Genomic DNA, 25,002 nt, shown 5'->3' with positions numbered 1-25,002 from the left:
CTTGGTCTAGGGGTACTAGCGCTCCAAGTCCGAGGTCAGTCCCAGAGAATGTGAAGTGCGCATGTGCTAAAGGTCCTAGGCTCGCCCCATCACAGGGGCGGAGGAAGGACAGTGCGCATGTGTTGAAGGTCTGAGGTCCGCCCCGGAAGAGGTGGGGAAGGGGCCTAAAAGCAGAGGTTTGGTGCCATCTGTTAGCCTAAACAGCCCACGTTCTGTTAGCGGAACCCATGCAATGCACGATCCCTTCATTACACCTAGGACCGCTGCCTTACGGCTCCTCCGTAAGCACTACATCTTTGGATTCCCCGAGGGCCAAAGAGAACACGGGACCGGAAGCGCTGACTCCTCCCGTCGTATTTCCAGGGGCAGAGGAAGATGGCGAAACCCATTGGCTAGTGGGGATCAGAAGAGGGCGGTTCACTCGGCCTGCGCGTGGGGCACTATGGGTATTGTAGTTCAGGGCTCCGCGGTCCAGCTTGCAGCGAGGAATCTTGGAAGCCAGTGGGTCCAAGCTGTCCAGGGAAGCGCCTTGCACGGGCATTAGGTGTGAAGTAGCTGCAGGGGTGTGTCTTCGTTCTGCTCTTTCTCTTTCGGGTGAGGCCTCACTCTGTCTCGCCTTCAGGGGCCTTCACTTCATCCCATACTTGAGGCTACTTTATAAGCCCCAGTCACCTACAGATTATCCCTTACGATTCCAAGCTGGTCTTGAGTTCCTCTTCTCGTCTATCTCCCGCACATCCAGGCCCTGGAATTCTTCTCTGTCCTTTCTCCCGTGAGTACCTTTTCTTGTTTCTGTCCTAGACAGAACCTCTCTTAACACTTTGCTCTTAACCCATGAGGCATGTCAACGGCTCCAATAAAAGGCTGTCACAGCAAATGTTTGTAGGCACGAGAAGATTTGAGCCTTCCCTTTCAGCAGCCTGGCAGCTCACTTCTTTTGTGTTTCTCTTATGATCGTTGCAATTGCCTTTTTTTCTGATGCCATTTCTGTGTAGTCTTTGCCTAAGTCTGGCGGGCAGCCTTGGTTATAGACGGTTCCCCTTTGGTCCTATCATTTTGTCTCTGGCTGCCACATTTTGGTAATACGACAGAGGGCGCACACATGGGTTGACTTACAGGACGGGGGGGGGGGGGGGGGAGCTGAATAGAAACAAAAGAATAAATAGCAAACTAGGCTTTATAGAAGTCAGGAAGATATATGGTGAAAGAGGGGGAAGAGAGAGCAATCCTTTCATTCTCATACCTCCACAAACAATTTAGTGCTGAGTGTGAGCAGGGCTTAGTGGGCTCCGTGCTGGAAATGCACCACTAGAAACCACCTAGATACTGGGGGATCCAATCCAGGAGGGCACAGACACACAAGTAAACAACAGTGCAGGATGATATCAGTGTGTGCCCTACCTTCCTGTGTGTTTCTCTTTTCATTCTCCTCCCTCCATCAGTTCATTCCAAAGTACTTTCTCTTTTCACATCTCCTTCTGTTCCATGCTCTTCTTTCCATTCTCAAACTCCCTTCTCCCCTTGTTCTGACCCAAGCTGTTTCTTTTGTATTTTGCTGTCTGCCACTTTGCCAGCAGAAAGTGTTGCAGGGAAAGTCATGCTCATAGGGGATTTAGTAGCACGGAATGCCTGACCTTCATCTTTGTGTGAGAAATATCTACTAATTGTCATCTCATTCCAGGGAAATCTCAGCATTTATACACACTACTTGTAGTAGAATCAGTTGCAGATCTTTGTGCCAGAATCATGGAATGTAATTCACAATTGATGTAATTCTTATGCTACCTATTGAGTGATTGGTGGAACCTGAGGTTTGGAAGGTTAATCTCATGGAAATGGTAGTCAGGAACGACCCTTTATGTGTGATGAAAAGTAGAACCCTGCATGACTGGAGAAGATAAGCCTTGGCCTTTTTTTTTTAAAAGCATACCTTAGTGGATTGACTAGAACAGGAATACTACCTTGGCTAGAACAGGAATATTACCTTTTTGAAAGATATTTTTGAACTGTTATTTCAGAAACCTACCCCCCACCCCCCACCTCCTCCAGTCTATTCTAAATTGTCTTATTGGAGGCAATAAGAGTCTTAGTGTAGGGAGGTAGTGGATAGATTTCCAAGTAATATCTAATAATCATGCTTACTTTGTTTAAGAATGTTTTGCAATGCCTTTGAGCAGTAGATTTACCTCTAAGATTTTCTACAACTAATCCTACTTCCTTTGTGTTTCTTGAGAATGGGACTCAGCATGAAGAAGTGAAATTTCATTTTCAGTTATACCTAAAGAAATTCATATCCAAGTCCCTCCATAATTTGAATCCCAGCCACCTCTCTAATCTCATCGCCTTACGCTTGTCCTTATGGTCCCTCTGCTGTAGCTACCCTGGCTTTCTTGCTGTGTCATAAACACCCTGTGCACTCTCCTGCCTGGAATACTCTGTTTCAGGTACTTTTGTTATGGGCTTTACTCAAATATTCATCTCATTAGGGAGACCTTCTCTGATCACCTTATAAGCCTTTATAAGAAAAATTAGAACCTTCATCACTCTATCCCTATGTTAAGTAGTATCACTTCTTGAAAATATTATGTATTTGTTTACTGTCTATTTCTCAAACTAGAAGATAAGCTCAGTGAGAGTATGGTTCTAATCTGTTTCCTTAGTCCCTGGAACATGGTGTATAGAAAGTGCTCATTTGTAAAATGAAAGGATTTTTAAAAAAGCATGAACAGAGCACTTAATGTGAAAGTCACTGTGTGTATAGTGAATAATGAAGGATTTACAGATAGAAATAAGATATAGTCCTTAACATTGAACAATCTGTGGTGTAGAAAGACTATAGAATAATCTAAGGATCTTTCATTAAATTGTAGCTGAGCAAAAAAGTCTTAAGTCTGAAGAGCCAGGGTCAGCTGTGGTGTATTTGGTATGTAGAAGCATTTGTACCTTATATCATAGTTTTGAACTGGCCTCTGTGCTGCTCTATTATTTCTGTGACCAATTCCCACTGTGTCCTTGTGTAGGATGAACTTGACCAATCAGGGACCACATAAAAGGAGCTATTGCTTTATTTCTATCTGACCTTCTAGCTGCCTGTCTCACTTCTTTTCCAGGGCATCCAGTTCGTTTCCACCCGTGTGCCTGTCATCAACCATATATCTCACAATGTCTCCCACTTAAAACCCTTCAAGTGGCAACTCCTTAGTTGGCATTCCAAACATCCCCTTCTCCCCTGTCCCTACTCTGACTCCTTTTTACCTCAGCATCATTTTTTTCTTTTAAATTATTTATATTTGTTTGTTTATTTGGCTGCCTCAGGTCTTAGTTGTAGCATGCAGGATCTTTAGCTGTGGCACATGGGATCTATTTCCTTGACCAGGTGTTGAAGCTGGGCTCCCTGCATTGGGAGCACAGAATCTTAACCACTGGACCACCAGGGAAGTACCCTACCTCAATATCTTTATCTTCCTCAGTACTCTTCCTGAATGTATGACTCAGAAATGTGAAATTTGCAGTTCCCTATTTGATTTTTCTCTCTGTGTTCTCTTTGCCCAGAATGCCCTTTCCCTTAATTCTTACCTTACTATAGTCGCTGGTCTTCCACAGCTTAGAGGAACCAGCCATCTTCCAAGAAGCTTTAGCAACTCTCCTCTCCTATCCAGGATAGGCGAGTTTCCTTCCCTCCACTCCACTCCTTTCCTCAAAACAAAACACATTTCAGTATTGATCAATCTCTTTTATCTACTAGATTGTAGGTCCTTTGAAGGTGGTCATTTGGAGGGCTGTCTGCTTTTAAGAGTCCAGGCATTTGAATTCCATTTCTGTCTCTTGTTGGCCAAAACAACTGTCTTTGGGCCAGTCATATGACTCATTGAGCCCATTTCCTTTTCAGTAAAATCTAATTGTACTTGCTTTTGTATCCCCAGCCTCTGGTACCATGCTCAATGCACTCAACTTGGTTGTCTTGCTGTAGATTTCTTTACATTCTCTGCCCATCTCTTGTTTCTACAGGTTTGAGATGATGACTCTTGGCTATAAGGACAGTAGACCTGACCTGAGTGAATGATGAATGATTGTGTCTCTGTGTATCTGAGAGAGAGAAGGAGAGACAAAGAAGGAGAATATTAATGTGTGAGTAGGCTGTGTCCCACTCAATTTTGCTCTGTTAAAGAGTTAAAAGTGGATAGTGTATACCTACTTAAGGTCAGGTGGTGACAGTAGGAAAGAAGAATAGATTTGTAAGCAAAACAACACTGGAAAAGATTAAACTTTCAAACTACTTGCTTTTTATGCATTTCCAGTTTAAAACCCACAAAACAGACTAACTTTGAGTATGGTTAATTAAATTAACCTCTTAAACTTTAAGGTGGTTTTTGATTCATAGTATGGAAACCTGACCTGCCTCCTGAGAAATCTGTATGCAGGTCAAGAAGCAACAGTTAGAACTGGACATGAAACAACAGACTGGTTCCAAATCGGGAAAGGAGTATGTCAAGGCTGCATATTGTCACCCTGCTTATTTAACTTATATTCAGAGTACATCATGAGAAATGCTGGGCTGGATGAAGCACAAGTTGGAATCAAGATTGCCAGGAGAAATATCAATAACTTCAGATATGCAGATGACACCACCCTTATGGCAGAAAGTGAAGAACTAAAGAGCCTCTTGATGAAAATGAAAGAGGAGACTGAAAAAGTTGGCTTAAAGCTCAACATTCAGAAAACTAAGATCATGACATCTAGTCCCATCACTTCCTGGCAAAAAGATGGGGAAACAATGGAAACAGTGACAGACTATATTTTTGGGCTCCAAAATCACTGCAGATGGTGACTGCAGCCATGAAATTAAAATATGCTTACTCCTTGGAAGAAAAATTATGACCAACTTAGACAGTATATTCAAAAGCAGAGACATTACTTTGCCAACAAATGTCCATCAAGTCAAAGCTATGGTTTTTCCAATAGTCATGTATGGACATGAGAGTTGGACTATAAAGAAAACTGAGCACCAAAGGATTGATGCTTTTGAACTGTGGTGTTGGAGAAGAGTCTTAAGAGTCCCTTGGACAGCAAGGAGATCCAGCCAGTCCATCCTAAAGGAAATCAGTCCTGAATATTCATTGGAAGGACTGATGCTGAAGCTGAAACTCCAATGCTTTGGCCACCTGATTTGAAGAACTCCTTGGAAAAGATCCTGATGCTGGGAAAGATTGAAGGTGGGAGGAGAAGGGGACGACAGAGGATGAGATGGTTGGATGGCATCATTGACTCAATGGGTATGAGTTTGAGTAAGCTCTGGGTGTTATTGATGGACAGGGAGACCTGGCGTGCTGCAGTCCATGGGGTTGCAGAGTCTGATACGACTGAGCGACTGAACTGAACTGAACTGATAGAAACTTATAGAGAAGGAAATAGCAGCCCACTCCAGCATTCTTGCCTGGGAAACTCCGTGGACAAACGAGCCTGATGGGCTACAATCCATGCGGCCACAGAGTCAGACATGACTGAGTGACTGAGCATGGCAACTTTAACTTAGTCATTTACTTTTTCATTTACTTAGTCATTTACTTGTTTCAAAAAACCATGGGAGAGGCAATCGTTTTGGAGAATCGCCACAATTTCCTGCTTCAACAGTGCTTGGATGGAACTTGGTGCTCGTCCCTTGCCTTGGCCAGCTGCTCAGAGTCAGCCCTCACTACCACCCACCCAGAGCCCTCGACCCACCCCAGGCCCCCACCTCCACCTCTCAGCCACCTTCCAGGATGACTGCATCTTCTTGCAGATGCTGCCTGGACTACTGCCAGGACTCAGAGGATGCCATCAACTACCCCACTGGAGCTGTTTGCCTGCTACATCTGTGTCATACTATTTTGACTGTGATGATGTGGCTTTGAAGAACTTTGCCAAGTATTTTCTTACCAATCTTGTGATGAAAGGGAACATGCTGAGAAGCTAATGAAGCTACAGAACCAGTAAAGTGGCCTAATCTTCCCTTAGGATGTTAAGGAATTAGACCTTGATGACTGGGAGAATGGGTGGAGTGCAATGGAATGTGTGCTACATTTGGAAAAAAGTGTGAATTAGTCACCACTGGAACTGCACAAACTGGCCACTGACAGAAATGACCCCCATTTGTGTGACTTCATTGGGACTCATTACCTGAATGAGCAGGAGAAATCCAACAAAGAACTGGGTGACCGTGTAACCAACCTGTGCAAGACGGGGGTCCCCTGAGTCTGGCATGGCAGAGTATCTCTTTGACAAGCACATACTGGGACACTGTGATAATGAGAGCTAAGCCTTAGGCTGACTTCCCGTAGTCACAGGGATGACTTCCCTGGTCATCAAGGCAGTGCATCTGTGTTTGGGTCATAATACTTAAGTTCTTTCTTTAGTACCGTTCCTTCAAATAAAGTAATTTGGTATGCCACCCTCCCCTCACACCCCAAAAGGAAAAAAAAATGTGAGAAAAAGATTTGTGAAGTCTGTGTGCCAAGTCGCTTCAGTCATGTTGACTCTTTGTGAGGCAAGAGTACTCTGTCCAGGCAAGAGTACTGGAGTGGGTTGCCGTACCCTCTCCAGGGGACCTTCCCGACCCAGGGATTGAACCTATGTCTTTTATGTCTCCTGCATTGGCAAATGGATTCTTTACCACTAGCACTGCCTGGGAAGCCCTTCAGAAGTCTGTGCTTAATCACTCAGTGGTGTCCAACTCTTTGCGACTCCATGAGTATAGCCTGCCAGGCTCCTCTGTCCATGGAATTGTCCAGGCAGGAATATTGGAGTGGGTTGACATGCCCTCCTCCAGGGGTTCAGTCCAACCCAGGAATTGAACCCAGGTCTCCTGCATTGCAGATGGATTCTTTACCATCTGAGCCACCAGGGAAGCCCTCAGAAATCGAAAATGTGTCATTTGATGGATGCCCTGGTAGATCTGCTTTAGAGAATGAGTTAATAATATATTAAAGTCTGACTTCAACCAAGCTTTTAAAAAACTTGTGGTTGTAGAACTTCTAGAATCTGCTTACTATGTCCTTCAAAGCACGATGTGTGCTTTATTGTGCTTCTCTTAAAAAGAAATGGTTAATGAAAGCTGAAGGTTAACACTTAAAAGTAGACAGTGATAATGGATAATTGACAGTTGATCATGGAGAAGGAAATGGCAACCCACTCTAGTATTCTTGCCTAGGAAATCCCATGGATGGAGGAGTCTGGCAGGCTACAGTCCATAGCGTTGCAGAAGAGTCAGACACAACTTAGTGACTAAACAACAACAAATGTGTATGCCATGGATATTAGCACAGAACCTCTTTCAACAATGTCATAAAATCTAACATCTGTTGTAGGATATTGAGTTTCATGCTGCCTTTTGTTTACATTGAATTTCTATTTTGAACAATAGGCAACAAGTGACTCAGCAGTGATATTGATTCAAAGGCCATGAATCAATTCAATGATTTGCTGGTAAATCTTGAACAATCAGTTCTCAGAAAAACAAAGAGATCTGGTTTATAGTGTTTCCCAATTGCCTTGTATAGATTCTCCACTGTGGTCTATTCCAAGTGACCAAGTGTGATGTCACTGAATGTGGAGTTGGAAAGGCACATGTACACCATTTCTGAGAGCCTGTATGAGCCAGCTCCAGGAGCAAACTCCCAGAGATAGTGAAAGACAGGGAAGCCTGGAGTGTTGCAGTCCATGGGTTGCAAAGAGTCAGACATGACGACTGAACAACAATAGTTAAATAGAAAGTGAGCCTTGAGTGTTTACCAGTGTTCCAACTGGTTAGTTTTTAGTGGGTATTTCCATGTTGTAATGACTTGTCTTAATAAACCTTGTATAACCTATAGGATTCAATAATTAAGATTCTCATGTATATCATATAAAGTTCCCTAGAGCTGTCCTAAGAAAGTAAATAAAAATCTTAGCAATATTTCATATTATCGCTAGAACAGACCCTGATTTACTCTCAGGGGATTCCCTGGTGACTCAGCTGGTAAAGAAACCTCTCCTGCAATGCAGGAGACCCCAGTTCAGTTCCTGGGTTAGGAAGATCCACTGAAGACCCACTCCAGTATTCTTGGGCTTCCCTCGTGATTCAGCTGGTAAAGAATCTGCCTATGATGCAGGAGACCCTGGTTCGATCCTTGGGTTTGGAAGATCCCCTGCAGAAGGGAACAGTTACCCTCTCCAGTATTCTGGCCTGGAGAATTACATGGACTCTATAGTCCATGGGGTCTCAAAGTGTCAGACACGACTGAGCGACTTTCACTTTCCTTGTATCTTGGTGAGTTCTCTTTTTCTCCAAAACAATACTCCCCTAAACCCACCACCACTCCTACATTCAGGGATTAAATAGTAGGCCCCTCACATCTTTTTAGCAATATTCTCCAGAAATACAATAAGATTTGAAATGAGGCCTAAATTCCTCTGTATTTCTTTTACCCTCCCCCACCCCAAAGCACAGGAACTAAATTTTTGTACCCCTCCCCCCAACCCATCCAATTCATATATTGAAGTCCCTTCACCCAATGGGACTTTGTTTTGAGATAGGACTTTTAAAGAGGTAATTTTGGTTAAGTGAGGTTGTAAGTGTTGGGTCTTAATTGAATATGACTGATGTTCTCTTTAGAAGAGGAAGTGACACCAGAGAGGGACACAGAGAAAAGGCTACTTAAGGACACAGCAAGAAGGCAGCCATCTGCAAGCCAGGATGAGAGGTCTCTCTAGAAACCAATCCTGCCAGCACCTTGATCTTGCTTGACTTCTAGACTCCAGAATAGTAAGAAAATAAATGTCATTTGTTTAAGCTACCCAATATGTGGTATTTTGTTATTGCAGCCCTAGCAGTCTAATACACAAATGAATCATTAGAATGACCTTGAACATCATGTAGTTCTTCTTGATAAATGCATTTGACCCTGGGATATGTGCAAAGATGTTTGTAAGCATAAATTTATGTATTACTCTTTTTATTTTTTTAAAATATAACTTTATTTATTTTAATTGGAGGTTAATTACTTTACAGTATTGTATTGGTTTTGCCATACATCAATGTGAATCTGCCACAGGTATACATGTGTTCCCCAACCTGAACCCCCCTCCCTCTTCCCTCCCCGTACCATCCCTCTGGGTCGTCTCAGTGCACCAGCCCCAAGCATCCAGTACCATGCATTGAACCTGGACTGGCGATTCGTTTCATGTATGATATTATATGTGTTTCAGTGCCATTCTCCCAAATCATCCCACCCTCTCCCTCTCCCACAGAGTCCAAAAGACTGTTCTATACATCTGTGTCTCTTGCTGTCTGGCATACAGGGTTATCGTTACCATCTTTCTAAATTCCGTATATATGCATTAGTATACTGTATTGGTGTTTTTCTTTCTGGCTTACTTCACTCTGTATAATAGGCTCCAGTTTCATCCACCTCGTTAGAACTGATTCAAATGTATTCTTTTTAATGGCTGAGTAATACTCCATTGTGTATATGTATCACAGCTTTCTTATCCATTCATCTGCTGATGGACATCTAGGTTGCTTCCATGTCCTGGCTATTATAAACAGTGCTGAGATGAACATTGGGGTACACGTGTCTCTTTCTTCTTTTTTGCTTTTGGTTATTTCTTGTTTTACAGTTTTAGTCAATAAACAATTTTGAAAATAATGCCGTGACTCACTTTTGATGTATGGCAAAACCAATACAATATTGTAAAGTAAAAAAAAAAAAAAAATAATAAAAAAATTTAAAAAAATAATTAGACACATGTATACCTGTGGTGGATACATTTTGATATTTGGCAAAACTAATACAATTATGTAAAGTTTAAAAATAAAATAAAATTAGAAAAAAAAAATTAGAAAAGAAGCTAACAATATCGTTAGTTAATAGTGTTTTATCCTTCTGCTTACTATCAATAATTTCAGATAATTTTAATTAATTTCTAACATATTAGTCTCCAAATTAATAATAGCACAAAAATAATCTTAGTAAATTATTTTGGTAATAATTCTTTTTGTCGGTAGAATCTGGTTATCTAGCATGTATCTGTTACTTGCAGGGATTCTGTTGCATTATGTAGAAGAAACAATCATAGAATAGTTATTTAGAGCTAAAATGTGTTTCTGTGAAAGAAATAAATATAATTTTTCTATATTAAAAATATACTATTGTAATGCCCCAAAGCCTCTGAATATGTGGTTATGTTATATGTGAAATAAAGACTCCTTTCTGTTATTTCCAGTAATGCACTCCATCTTGGTCTAGACCCAAGACAGACCCATATTATATTAAATAAATGTTATAGTACTTCATATTAAAGTGAGAATTCAGTATGGGTTTTGGGTAAACCCTGACATAGTATGTATGAAATTGTTTTCATACATTTCTATGTTTAAGAAAACATAGAAATTGTTTTCTTAAAAGACATAATTATGCACTTCAAACATGAAACATTTATGGAATCATTGAAATAGCTAGTATAAACATGAAAATAAAAAAGGAAAATACCACAACCATTTAGGTTGTGTGGTTTTTTTTTTTTTTGATTAAATATATTTAATTTTTATGTGTTATTTTTATTTTTTTCTCTGTTGATCTTTTCTTTTTTCTTTTTTTTCTTTCCTTTTTTTTTTTCATTTTTTAACTTTACAATATTGTATCAGTTTTGCCATACATCAACATGAATCTGCAACAGGTATACATGTGTTCCCCATCTTGAACCCTCCTCCCTCCCCCCTCCCTGTACCATCACTCTGGGTCGTCCCAGTGCACCAGCCCCAAGCATCCAGTATCGTGCATCGAACCTGGACTGGAGACTCGTTTCGTATATGATATTATACATGTTTCAATGCCATTCTCCCAAATCATTCCACCCTCTCCCTCTCCCACAGAGTCCAAAAGACTATTCTATACATCAGTGTCTCTTTTGCTGTCTCATATAGAGGGTTATTGTTACCATCTTTCTAAATTCCATATATATGCGTTAGTATACTGTATTGGTGTTTTTCTTTCTGGCTTACTTCACTCTGTATAATAGGCTCCAGTTTCATCCATCTCATTAGAACTGATTCAAATGTATTCTCTTTAATGGCTGAGTAATATTCCATTGTGTATATGTACCACAGCTTTCTTATCCATTCATCTGCTGATGGACATCTAGGTTGCTTCCATGTCCTGGCTATTATAAACAGTGCTGCGATGAACATTGGGGTACACGTGTCTCTTTCAATTCTGGTTTCCTTGGTGTGTATGCCCAGCAGTGGGATTGCTGGGTCATAAGGCAGTTCTATTTCCAGTTTTTTAAGGAATCTCCACACTGTTCTCCATAGTGGCTGTACTAGTTTGCATTCCCACCAACAGTGTAAGAGGGTTCCCTTTTCTCCACACCCTCTCCAGCATTTATTGCTTGTAGACTTTTGGATCACAGCCATTCTGACTGGCATGAAATGGTACCTCATAGTGGTTTTGATTTGCATTTCTCTAATAATGAGTGATGTTGAGCATCTTTTCATGTGTTTGTTAGCCATCTGTATGTCTTGTTTGGAGAAATGTCTATTTAGTTCTTTGGCCCATTTCTTGATTGGGTCATTTATTTTTCTGGAATTAAGCTGCAGGAGTTGCTTGTATATTTTTGAGATTAGTTGTTTGTCAGTTGCTTCATTTGCTATTATTTTCTCCCATTCTGAAGGCTGTCTTTTCACCTTGCTTATAGTTTCCTTTGTTGTGCAGAAGCTTTTAAGTTTAATTAGGTCCCATTTGTTTATTTTTGTTTTAATATCCAATATTCTGGGAGGTGGGTCATAGAGGATCCTGCTGTGATGTATGTCGGAGAGTGTTTTGCCTATGTTCTCCTCTAGGAGTTTCATAGTTTCTGGTCTTATGTTTAGATCTTTAATCCATTTTGAGTTTATTTTTGTGTATGGTGTTAGAAAGTGATCTAGTTTCATTCTTTTGCAAGTGGTTGACCAGTTTTCCCAGCACCACTTGTTAAAGAGATTGTCTTTAATCCATTGTATATTCTTGCCTCCTTTGTCGAAGATAAGGTGTCCATAGGTGCGTGGATTTATCTCTGGGCTTTCTATTTTGTTCCATTGATCTATATTTCTGTCTTTGTGCCAGTACCATACTGTCTTGATGACTGTGGCTTTGTAGTAGAGCCTGAAGTCAGGCAGGTTGATTCCTCCAGTTCCATTCTTCTTTATCAAGATTGCTTTGGCTATTTGAGGTTTTTTGTATTTCCATACAAATTGTGAAATTATTTGTTGTAGCTCTGTGAAAAATACCGTTGGTAGCTTGATAGGGATTGCATTGAACCTATTGATTGCTTTGGGTAGTATACTCATTTTCACTATATTGATTCTTCCAATCCATGAACATGGTATATTTCTCCATCTATTAGTGTCCTCTTTGATTTCTTTCACCAGTGTTTTATAGTTTTCTGTATATAGGTCTTAAGTTTCTTTAGGTAGATATATTCCTAAAGTATTTTATTCTTTTCATTGCAATGGTGAATGGAATTGTTTCTTTAATTTCTCTTTCTATTTTCTCATTATTAGTGTATACGAATGCAAGGGATTTCTGTGTGTTGATTTTATATCCTGCAACTTTACTATATTCATTGATTAGTTCTAGTAATTTTCTGGTGGAGTCTTTAGGGTTTTCTATGTAGAGGATCATGTCATCTGCAAACAGTGAGAGTTTTACTTCTTCTTTTCCAGTTTGGATTCCTTTTATTTATTTTTCTGCTCTGATTGCTGTGGCCAAAACTTCCAAAACTATGTTGAATAGTAATAGTGAAAGTGGGCACCCTTGTCTTGTTCCTGACTTTAGGGGAAATGCTTTCAATTTTTCACCATTGAGGATCATGTTTGCTGTGGATTTGTCATAGATAGCTTTTATTATGTTGAGGTATGTTCCTTCTATTCCTGCTTTCTGGAGAGTTTTTATCATAAATGGATGTTGAATTTGTCAAAGGCTTTCTCTGCATCTATTGAGATAATCACATGGTTTTTATCTTTCAATTTGTTAATGTGGTGTATTACATTGATTGATTTGTGGATAGTGAAGAATCCTTGCATCCCTGGGATAAAGCCCACTTGGTCATGGTGTATGATCTTTTTAATGTGTTGTTGGATTCTGATTGCTAGAATTTTGTTAAGGATTTTTGCATCTATGTTCATCTGTGATATTGGCCTGTAGTTTTCTTTTTTTTTTGTGGGATCTTTGTCAGGTTTTGGTATTAGGGTGATGGTGGCCTCATAGAATGAATTTGGAAGTTTACCTTTCTCTGCAATTTTTTGAAACAGTTTGAGTAGGATAGGTGTTAGCTCTTCTCTAAATTTTTGGTAGAATTCAGCTGTGAAGCCGTCTGGACCTGGGCTTTTGTTTGCTGGAAGATTTCTGATTACAGTTTTAATTTCCGTGCTTGTGATGGGTCTGTTAAGATTTTCTATTTCTTCCTGGTTCAGTTTTGGAAGGTTGTACTTTTCTCAGAATTTGTCCATTTCTTCCACATTGTCCAATTTATTGGCATATAATTGCTGATAGTAGTCTCTTATGATCCTTTGTATTTCTGTGTTGTCTGTTGTGATCTCTCCATTTTCATTTCTAATTTTATTGATTTGATTTTCTCCCTTTGTTTCTTGATGAGACTGGCTGATGATTTGTTGATTTTATTTATCCTTTCAAAGAACCGGCTTTTGGCTTTGTTGATTTTTGCTATGGTCTCTTTTATTTCTTTTGCATTTATTTCTGCCCTAATTTTTAAGATTTCTTTCCTTCTACTAACCCTGGGGTCCTTCATTTCTTCCTTTTCTAGTTGCTTTAGGTGTTCACTTCAGTTCAGTCGCTCAGTTGTGTCCGATTCTTTGTGACCCCATGAATCACAGCACGCCAGGCCTCCCTGTCCATCAACAACTCCTGGAGATCACCCAGACTCACGTCCATCGACTCAGTGATGCCATCCAGCCATCTCATCCTCTGTCATCCCCTTCTCCTCCTGCTCCCAATCCCTCCCAGCATCAGAGTCTTTTCCAATGAGTCAACTCTTCGCATAAGGTGGCCAAAGTACTGGAGTTTCAGCTTTAGCATCATTCCTTCCAAAGAAATCCCAGGGCTGATCTCCTTCAGAATGGACTGGTTGGATCTCCTTGCAGTCCAAAGGACTCTTAAGAGTCTTCTCCAACACCACAGTTCAAAAGCATCAATTCTTTGGCACTCAGCCTTCTTCAGAGTCCAACTCTCACATCCATACATGGCCACAGGAAAAACCATAGCCTTGACTACATGGACCTTTGTTGGCAAAGTAATGTCTCTGCTTTTGAATATGCTCTCTAGGTTGGTCATAACTTTCCTTCCAAGGAGTAAACGTCTTTTAATTTGATGGCTGCAGTCACCATCTACAGTGATTTTGGAACCCCCCAAAATAAAGTCTGACACTGTTTCACTGTTTCCCCATCTATTTCCCATGAAGTGATGGGACCAGATGCCATGATCTTTGTTTTCTGAATGTTGAGCTTTAAGCCAACTTTTTCACTCTCCACTTTCACTTTCATCAAGAGCCTTTTGAGTTTCTCTTCACCTTCTGCCATAAGGCTGGTGTCATCTGCATATCTGAGGTTATTGATATTTCTCCTGGCAATCTTGATTCCAGCTTGTGCTTCTTCCAGACCAGCGTTTCTCATGATGTACTCTGCATATAAGTTAAATAAGCAGGTGACAGTATACAGCCTTGACATACTCCTTTTCCTATTTGGAACCAGTCTGTTGTTCCATGTCCAGTTCTAACTGTTGCTTCCTCACCTGCATACAAATTTCTCAAGAGGCAGATTAGGTGGTCTGATATTCCCATCTCTTTCAGAATTTTCCACAGTTTATTGTGATCCACACAGTCAAAGGCTTTGGCATAGTCAATTAAGCAGAAATAGATGTTTTTTTAGAACTCTCTTGCTTTTTCTATGATCCAGCGGATGTTGGCAATTTGATCTCTGGTTCCTCTGCCTTTTCTAAAACCAGCTTGAACATCAGGAAGTTCACGGTTCACATATTGCTGAAGCCTGGCTCGGAGAATTTTGAGCATTACTTTACTAGCGTGTGAGATGAGTGCAATTGTGTGGTAGGTTGAGCATTCTTTGGCATTGCCTTTCTTTGGGATTGGAATGAAAACTGACCTTTTCCAGTCCTGTGGCCACTGCTGAGTTTTCCAAATTTGCTGGCATATTGAATGCAGCACTTTCACAGCATCATCTTTCAGGATTTGGAATAGCTCAACTGGAATTCCATCACCTCCACTAGCTTTGTTCGCAGTGATGCTTTCTAAGGCCCACTTGACTTCACATTCCAGGACGTCTGACTGTAGGTGAGTGATCATACCATCGTGATTTTCTGGGTCGTGAAGATCTTTTTTGTACAGTTCTTCTGTGTATTCTTGCCACCTCTTCTTAATATCTTCTGCTTCTGTTAGGTCCATATAATTTCTGTCCTTTATCGAGCTCATCTTTTCATGAAATGTTCCCTTGGTATCTCTGATTTTCTCCAAGAGATCTCTAGTTTTTCCCCTTCTGTTGTTTTCCTCTGTTTCTTTGCATTCATTTTTGAAGAAGGCTTTCTTATCTCTCCTTGCTATTCTTTGAAACTCTGCATTCTGATGCTTATATCTTTCCTTTTCTCCTTTGCTTTTCGCTTCTCTTGTTTTCACAGCTATTTGTAAGGCCTCCCCAAACAGCCATTTTGCTTTTTTGCATTTCTTTTCCATGGGGATGGTCTTGATCCCTGTCTCCTGTACAATTTCACGAACCTCATTCCATAGTTCGTCAGGCACTCTATCTATCAGATCTAGGCTTTAGGTATAGAGTTAGGTTATTTATTTGACGTTTTTCTTGTTTGTTGAGGTATGCCTGTATTGCTATGAACTTTCCCCTTAGCACTGCTTTTATAGTGTCCCACAGGTTTTGGGTTGTTGTTTTTTCATTTTCATTCGTTTCTATGTATATTTTGATTTATTTTTTTATTTATTCTGTGATTTGTTGGTTATTCAGCAGTGTGTTGTTCAGCCTACATATTTTGGAATTTTTAATAGTTTTTCTCCTGTAATTGAGATCTCATCTTACTGCATTGTGGTCAGAAAAGATGCTTGGAATGATTTCAGTTTTTTTGAATTTACCAAGGCTAGATTTATGGCCCAGGATATGATCTATCCTGGAGAAGGTTCTGTGTGCGCTTGAGAAAAAGGTGAAATTCATTGTTTTGGGGTGAAATGTCCTTAAATATCAATTAGGTCTAACTGGTCTACTGTATCGTTTAAAGTTTGTGTTTCCTCGTTAATTTTCTGTTTAGTTGATCTATCCATAGGTGTGAGTCGTGTATTAAAGTCTCCCACTATTATTGTGTTATTGTTAATTTCCCCTTTCATACTTGTTAGCATTTGTCTTAGATATTGCAGTGCTCCTATGTTGGGTGCATATATATTTATGATTGTTATATCTTCTTCTTGGGTTGATCCTTTGATCATTATATAGTGTCCTTCTTTGTCTCTTTTCACAGCCTTTGTTTTAAAGTCTATTTTATATGATATGAGTATTGCTACTCCTGCTTTCTTTTGGTCTCTGTTTGCATGGAAAATCTTTTTCCAGCCCTTCATTTTCAGTCTGTATGTGTCCCCTGTTTTGAGGTGGGTCTTTTGTAGACAACATATATAGGGGTCTTGTTTTTGTATCCATTCAGCCAGTCTTTGTCTTTTGGTTGGGGCATTCAATCCATTTACATTTAAGCTAATTATTGATAAGTATGAACCCGTTGCCATTTGCTTTATTGTTTTGGGTTCGAGTTTATACACCCTTTTTGTGTTTCCTGTCTAGAGAATATCCTTTAGCATTTGTTGGAGAGCTGGTTTGGTGATGCTGAATTCTCTCAGCTTTTGCTTGTCTGAAGAGCTTTTGATTTCTCCTTCATATTTGAATGAGATCCTTGCTGGGTCCAATAATCTGGGCTGTAGGTTATTTTCTTTCATCACTTTAAGTATGTCTTGCCATTCCCTCCTGGCTTGAAGAGTTTCTATTGAAAGATCAGCTGTTATCCTTATGGGAATCCCCTTGTGTGTTATTTGTTGTTTTTCCCTTGCTGCTTTTAATATTTGTTCTTTGTGTTTGATCTTTGTTAATTTGATTGATATGTGTCTTGGGGTGTTTCGCCTTGGGTTTATCCTGTTTGGGACTCTCTGGGTTTCTTGGACTTGGGTGATTATTTCCTTCCCTATTTTAGGGAAGTTTTCAACTATTATCTCCTTAAGTATTTTCTCATGGTCTTTCTTTTTGTCTTCTTTTTCTGGGACTCCTATGATTCGAATGTTGGAGAATTTAACACTGTCCTGGAGGCCTCTGAGATTATCCTCATTTCTTTTAATTTGTTTTTCTTTTTTCCTCTCTGATTTATTTATTTCTACCATTCTATCTTCTACCTCATTAATCCTATCTTCTGCCTCCGTTATTCTACTATTTGTTTCCTCCAGAGTGTTTTCGATCTCATTTATTGCATTATTCATTATATATTGACCCTTTTTTATTTCTTCTAGGTCCTTGTTAAACCTTTATTGCATCTTCTCAGTCCTGGTCTCCAGGCTATTTACCTGTGATTCCATTTGGATTTCAAGATTTTGGATCATTTTCACTATCATTATTCAGAATTCTTTATCAGGTAGATTCCCTATCTCTTCCTCTTTTGTTTGGTTTGGTGGGCATTTATCGTGTTCCTTTACTTGCTGGGTATTCCTCTGTCTCTTCATCTTGTTTATATTGCTGAGTTTGGGGTGTCCTTTCTGTATTCTGGCAGTTTGTGGAGTTTTCTTTATTGTGGAGATTCCTTGCTTTGGGTGGGGTTGTACAGCTGGCTTTTCAAGGTTTCTTGATTAGGGAAGCTTGTGTCCGTGTTCTGGTGGGTGGAGCTGGATTTCTTCTTTCTGGAGTGCAATGAAGTGTCCAGTAATGAGTTATGAGATGTCAATGGTTTTGGAGTAACTTTGGGCAGCCTGTATCTTGGAGCTCAGGGCTGTGTTCCTGTGTTGCTGGAGAATTTGCATGGTATGTCTTGCTCTGGAACTTGTTGGCCCTTGGGTGGTGCTTGGTTTCAGTGTAGGTATGGAGGCATTTGATGAGCTCCTGTCGATTAATGTTCCCTGGAGTCAGGAGTTCTCTGGTGTTCTCAGGGTTTGAACTTAAGCCTCCTGCTTCTGGTTTTCAGTCCTATTTTTACAATAGTCTCAAGACTTCTCCTTCTATACAGCACCGTTGATAAAACATCTAGGTTAAAGATGAAAAATTTCTCCACAGTGAGGGACACCCAGAGAGGTTCACAGAGTTACATGGAGAAGAGAAGAGGGAGGAGGGAGTTAGAGGTGACCCGAATGAGATAAGGTGGAATCAATAGAGGAGAGAGCAAGGTAGCCAGTAATCACTTCCTTGTGTGCACTCCACACCTGGACCGCTCAGAGATGTTCACAGAGTTATACAGAGAAGAGAAGAGGGAGGAAGGAGACAGAAGTGGCCAGGAGGATAAAAGGGGGAAAATCAAAAGAAGAGAGACAGATCCATCCAGTCATCAGTTCCCTAAGTGTTCTCCACCGTCTGAAACACACAGAAATTCACAGAGTTGGGTAGAGAAGAGAGGGGGTAGGGAGGAGACACAGGTGACCTGGTAGAGAAAAAGCAGAGTCCAAAGAGGGAGAGAGCAGTCAAGCCAGTAATCTCCCTCCCAAGTAAAAATGGGTACTGAAGATTGGGTTCTTAAAGGTACAAAATTGATAACAAATACCCAAAAGCACAGATTAAAAATCTAGAGTAGAGTTTTGAATTTCAAAAATACAATATTAAAGAAAAGAGGAAAAAAAGTCACAAAAATTATAATATATATATATATATATATATGTAGTTGGCTTTTAAAAAATAGGGTCTTTTTTTTTGCAAAGTAATAGTAGGTTATAAAAGTGAAAATTAAAGGAGTAATAGAGAACTTAAAAATTAAAAAAATTAAAAAAGATGATCGTGAAAGTATTAGAAATATATCTAGGACTTTCTCTGGTGTTGTGGATATTGTGGCGTCAGTTCATTTTCGGATAGTTCCTTGGTCCAGCTTATATTTCTCAAGATCTATAGGCCCCTTCCTATGTAGTCAGTACTAACGACAGGGTTTTGATCTTTTGCACCTGTCTCTTCCAAGGCGGTTCCCTCTGTTTTAGCTTCTTTTGTTTGCTGGTCTCTTCAGTGTCTGATTTCCGCCCTGACACAAAGGGGGCGGTGGTGGACACATTTTTTAGGCTCACTTGTTCAGTCGCGCTGTGGGGAGGGAGGGATGCTGCAAACAAATAACACTGGCGTGTGCCCGTAGTGCCTCAGCCACACTGGGCCTGCCCCGCTCACGGCGCGTGTACCCTCCCTACCCACACTGCTCAGGCTCTCGGTTGCTCCACTGCTTCTCTAGGTTGCTCTGAGGCCGGCCCTGGGCTGCATGCATCTCCCAGGTCTAAGCCGCTCAGGTTCAGGTACTCGGGTAGTCCTCAGAGGTGCAGACTCAGTTGGGCCTGCGTTTTGTGCCCTTCCCAGGTCTGAGCAGCTCAGGTGATGGGGTGTTTGGTGAGCGTGGTCACTGTGACTTATCGCCTCCCCCGTTCCTGCCACTCAGTTTTCTGGGTGTACAACCGGCGCACTTTCTCAGGTGGATGTTGACTGACCAGAACCCCAAGAAGTCTTAGTTAGCAAAGAAGCCTGCTTACAGTTTTGTAGATAATGTCTCTCTGGGGCTGCAATCGCACCCTTCCAGCTCTGGCTGCCTGTTACCGGAGGGGGATGGTCTGCAGCTGGCTAGCTCTGTTCAGTCCTTTGTTCTGTGCGCAGGCCTGGCGGTGTCTTAGGTTAGGGCTGGCTTTTTGCATGGTAGTTATCCCACAGTCTGGTTTGCTAGCCAAAGTTAGTTCACTCAGATTGCGCTCGGGGCATTCAGGCCAGATTCTTTAAGCAATGCAGCCCGCACCTCCCTTCCCAGACCCCGCTTGCTAGTGGCAGGAGCAGGCGTCTGTGCTGCTTCTCCGCTGGGGGAGTTACCATTGGGCTTGTAATCTGTGGGGTTTAATTATTTATTTATTTTTCCTCCCTGTTATGCTGCCCTCTGTGCTTCCAAGGCTCACCACAGACTCGGCAGTGAGAGTGCTTCCTGGTGTTTGGAAACTTCTCTCTTTTTAAGACTCCCTTCCCAGGACAGAGCTCCGTCCCTACCTCTTTTGTCTCTTTTTTTGTCTTTTATATTTTTTCCTACCTCCTTTCAAAGACAATAGGCTGCTTTTCTGGGTGCCTGATGTCCTCTGCCGGCATTCAGAAGTTGTTTTGTGGAATTTACACAGCGTTTAAATGTTCTTGTGATGAATTTGTAGGGGAGAAAGTGGTCTCCCGTCCTATTCCTCTGCCATCTTAGGACCGCCCTCCTGTATTACTCTTTTTAACTTGATACACAGTTTACTGTCATTTAAAGGTGCTTGATAAGGTTGATGTTGGACAGTCTGTAGGTAATTGCAACTTGATCTTCCAGATGACATGTAACTATTTGATTCCAAAAAGTTCACTCACTTGGGGAATTACTATAATTAAAATAAAACGTTCTTGTGTGTGTGTGTGTATGTATATATATATATATATATATATATATATATATATATATATATATAAAGAAAGTTGACCAGACATCATTTTGGTTTTCTTACTTTGTTCTGAATTCTTCAGAAGAGAAATATTGCATTCTCCTAATAACCAATATTTGAGGCATGTTATTTTTTATTTTTTTCCTCAGGCTTATAGTTGTAGAATATTTCCAGGATATCCAAGTGTACTGAAACAGTATGAGAAAAGTCAATAAATGATGCACAGCATCCAAACTGGAAAAAATTAAGCAACAGGAAGATAGTGAACAATAAAGAAGTCTTCTCACCAACAAAAACGTGTCAGTAATTTCCTAATTTATTTTTGTCCTGAAGAAACATTCTCAGGGGAATAGGTGTGAATATGCAGTGAGTTTGGGCTTCCCAGGACTTCCCTGGTGGCTCAGATGGTAAAGAATCCAACCGCAATTCGGGAGACCTGGGTTTGATCCCTGGGTAGAGAAGATTCCCTGGAGGAGGGCCTGACAACCTACTCTAGTATTCTGGCCTGGAGAATTCCATGGACAGAGGAGCCTGGTGGGCTACAGTCCATGGGGTTGCAAAGAGTTGGGAACGACTGAGCGACTTTCACTCACTTAACTTTGGGCTCTAGTGGTAAAGAACCCTCCTGCCAAAGCAGGAGATGTAAGAGATGGGAGTTTGAATCCCTGGGTCAGAAAGATCCCCCGGAGGAGGGCATGGCAACTCACTCCAGTATTGCCTGGAGAATCCCATGGACAGAAGAGTCTGACAAGCTACAGTCCATGGGGTCACAACTGAAGTGACTTAGCATGCACTCATGCATGTGGTGAGTTTGAGAAGAGCTTCAGTTGGCATGCTGTCCTTAGAGAATGTACTCGAGGAGAAATCCCATATATATGTAGGTGTGTGTGGGTGTATGTGCTCCCAGTGTGGCAGTGCTTCCTTCAGAGCTTTCATTTCATCCTGCACTAGAGTTCTCATTAGTGAAAAAGCCTATAAGTGTACTGAGTTTGAGAAAATGTTTCACTACATCACACCCTCAGTGAGTACTGCAGAGACCTGCCTGTACTATAAAAACAGAAACAGTTTTCATTTGAGTCTCAGATCTCATTGTGTATCAGAGAACATCTCCCCGCACCCCTCCGCCCGCCCCCCCACCCCCCCCCGCCCCGCCCCCGCCGCCATCTTTCAGGGAGAAGACAACCTGGGAGAAATACTGAAAAAAGTACTGAAGAGAGAAAATACTTTCTTAGGCCATTGAGAAGGATAATTGCAAATTGTCTGCTGATGTCAGTTAGTTTACCAAAAAAAAAAAAAAAAAAAAAAAAAACCAGGGTGGGGTCATTTTGAACCAGGACTCTAGGTTCTATTTGGGCTGAAGAAATTGGTCAGCTATGGAGATCCCTCAGTCAGTATCTCCTGTCCACATACCCTCACCACTGTTACTCAGCTTCCATTACTTGCCCCAACATCAGGCCTGTCACTTTTTCAGTTACACCCTCCTCTGTTTCTTTTGGCGATGCCCATAGCATGTGGGACCAGGGATCGATCCCCTGAAGTGGAAGCATGGAGTCTTAACCACTGGACCACCAGGAAAATCCCATGCTCTCCTTTCTGTGTTCTCATATCTGTGTGGACTATATTTGTGATTGCAGTACCATGACCTCCACTTGCTTCAACCTCTAGTTCTTTTACCCATCTCTTTATGCTCCAGTATTCTTGGGCTTCCTTTGTGGCTCAGCTGGTAAAGAATCTTCCTGCAATGTGGGAGACCTGGGTTCCATCCCTGGGTTGGGAAGAACCCCTGGGAAAGGGAAAGGATACCCATTCCAGTATTCTGACCTGGAGAATTCCATGGACTGTATAGTCCATGGGGTCGCAAAGAGTCGGACACGACTGAGAGACTTTAACTTTTGATCAGCTGGGCTTCTCTGGTGAGTCAGATGGTAGAGAATCCATCTGCAGTGCAGGAGACCTGGATTCCATCACTGGGTAGGGAGGATCCCTTGGAGAAGGGACTGGCTACCTGCTCCAGTATTCTTGCCTGGAGAATTCCATGGACAGAGGACCCTGGTGGGCTACAGTCCGTGCTATCACAAACAGTCGGACACAATTTAGCAACTAACACTTTTGATCAGCTTCTTTGTTCTCTTGTCTTGGATTCAGGAGCTAGAATTTAGATTCTTTATCACTATGTATAATGTTCCCCTCTATGCCTTTCATTTTCATTTAAAAATAAAAGGATTGGATTAAAGTTGAAGTCACCTCTCACTCTTTTGTAACTTGCTGACTCCCTCCTACTGGGAACTGCCTGAGGTTACATACTATCTTCCCAGGTGACTCATAAATCTAATTGAATAAAGGGTTCCTGGGAAAAGACACTCTACAGTAGAAGGGAAAGTAAGAACAATTTTACTACAAATGGGAGATGGTGCTTCTTGATTGTTGTTCAGTCTCTCAGTCATGTCTGACTTTTTGGGACCCCATGGACTGCAATATGGCAAGCTTCCCTGTCCTTCACCATCTCCCGGAGCTTGCTCAAACTTATGTACATTGAGTCGGTGATGCCATCCAACCATCTCATCCTGTGTTGCCCCCTTCTCCTGTCCTCAATCTTTCCTGGCATCAGGGTCTTTTTCCAGTGATTCAGGTCTTCACATCAAGTGGCCAAAGTATTGGAGTTTCAGCATCAGTCCTTCCAATGAATATTCAGGGTCGATTTCCTTTAGGATTGACTGGTTTGATCTCCTTGCTGTCCAAGGGACTCTCAAGACTCTTCTCCAGCACTACAGGTCAAAAGCATCAATTCTTTGGCACACAGCCTTCTTTATGGTCCAACTCTCATATCCATACATGACTACTGGAAAAACCATAGCCTTGACTAGATGGACCTTTGTTGACGAAGCACTGTCTCTACTTTTTAATATGCTGCCTAGGTTTGTCATAGTGTTTCTTCCAAAGAGCAAGCATCTTTTAATTTCATGGCTGTAGTCACCATCTGCAATGATTTTGGAGCCCAAGAAAAAAAATCTGTCATTGTTTCCATTGTTTCCCTATCTATTTTCGATGAAATGATGGGACCAGATGCCATGATCTTAGTTTTTTGAATGTTGAGTTTTAAGCCAGCTTTTTCACTCTCCTCTTGCACCTTCATTAAGAGGCTCTTTAGTTCTTCCTTGCTTTCTGCCATCTGCATAGCTGAGATAGCTGATATATCTGAGGTTACTGAAATTTATTCTGGAAATCTTGATTCTAGCTTGTGCTTCATCATTTTGCATGATGTACTCTACATATAAGTTAAATAATCACTAAACTTAAAATAATGAGGCTATGCTGGATCATGGAAAAAGCAAGAGGGTTCCAGAAAAACATCTATTTATGCTTTATTGACTATGCCAAATCCTTTGACTGTGTGGATCACAAGAAACTGTGGAAAATTCTGAAAGAGATGGGAATACCAGACCACCTGACCTGCCTCTTGAGAAATCTGTATGCAGGTCAGGAAGCAACAGTTAGAACTGGACATGGAACAACAGACTGGTTCCAAATAGGAAAAGGAGTGCGTCAAGGCTGTATATTGTCACCCTGCTTATTTAACTTATATGCAGAGTACATCATGAGAAATGCTGGGCTGGAAGAAGCACAAGCTGGAATCAAGATTGCCAGGAGAAATATCAATAACCTCAGATATGCAGATGATACCACTTATGGCAGAAAGTGAAGAGGAACTAAAAAGCCTCTTGATAAAAGTGGAAGTGGAGAGTGAAAAAAGTTGGCTTAATGCTCAACGTTCAGAAAACGAAGATCATGGCACCCGGTCCCATCACTTCATGGGAAATAGATGGGGAAACAGTGGAAATAGTGTCAGACTTTATTTTTCTGGGCTCCAAAATCACTGCAGATGGTGACTGCAGCCATGAAATTAAAAGACACTGACTCCTTGGAAGGAAAGTTATGACCAACCTAGATAGCATATTCAAAAGCAGAGACATTACTTTGCCAACAAAGGTCTATCTAGTCAAGGCTATGATTTTTCCTGAGGTCATGTATGGATGTGAGAGTTGGACTGTGAAGAAGGCTGAGCGCCGAAGAATTGATGCTTTTGAACTGTGGTGTTGGAGAAGACTCTTGAGAGTCCCTTGGACTGCAAGGAGATCCAACCAGTCCATTCTGAAGGAGATCAGTCTTGGGTGTTCTTTGGAAGGAATGATGCTAAAGCTGAAACTCCAGTACTTCGGCCACCTCATGCAAAGAGTTGACTCATTGGAAAAGACTCTGATGCTGGGAGGGATTGGGGGCAGGAGGAGAAGGGGACGACGGAGGATGAGATGGCTGGATGGCATCACT

At 41.3% G+C, this 25,002-nt stretch overlaps 1 long non-coding RNA gene and 1 pseudogene across 1 annotated transcript in view; both read left to right on the top strand.

The window, feature by feature from the left end:
• The first annotated feature begins 389 nt into the window (after window positions 1–389).
• Window positions 390–25,002, top strand: part of LOC113884582 — a 39,569-nt gene continuing 14,956 nt past the window's right edge. Inside the window, exon 1 of the long non-coding RNA XR_003508922.1 lies at window positions 390–772. This is a non-coding gene — a long non-coding RNA (uncharacterized LOC113884582). The remainder of the gene's footprint in view (window positions 773–25,002) is intronic.
• LOC113884573 lies at window positions 5,486–6,513 on the top strand (annotated as a pseudogene).

This window comes from Bos indicus x Bos taurus, chromosome 3 (assembly GCF_003369695.1).
Source record: "Bos indicus x Bos taurus breed Angus x Brahman F1 hybrid chromosome 3, Bos_hybrid_MaternalHap_v2.0, whole genome shotgun sequence".
NCBI lineage: Eukaryota > Metazoa > Chordata > Mammalia > Artiodactyla > Bovidae > Bos > Bos indicus x Bos taurus.
The sequence above is the reverse complement of the archived record's forward strand: the minus strand, read 5'-3'. Positions and strand labels throughout refer to the sequence as shown.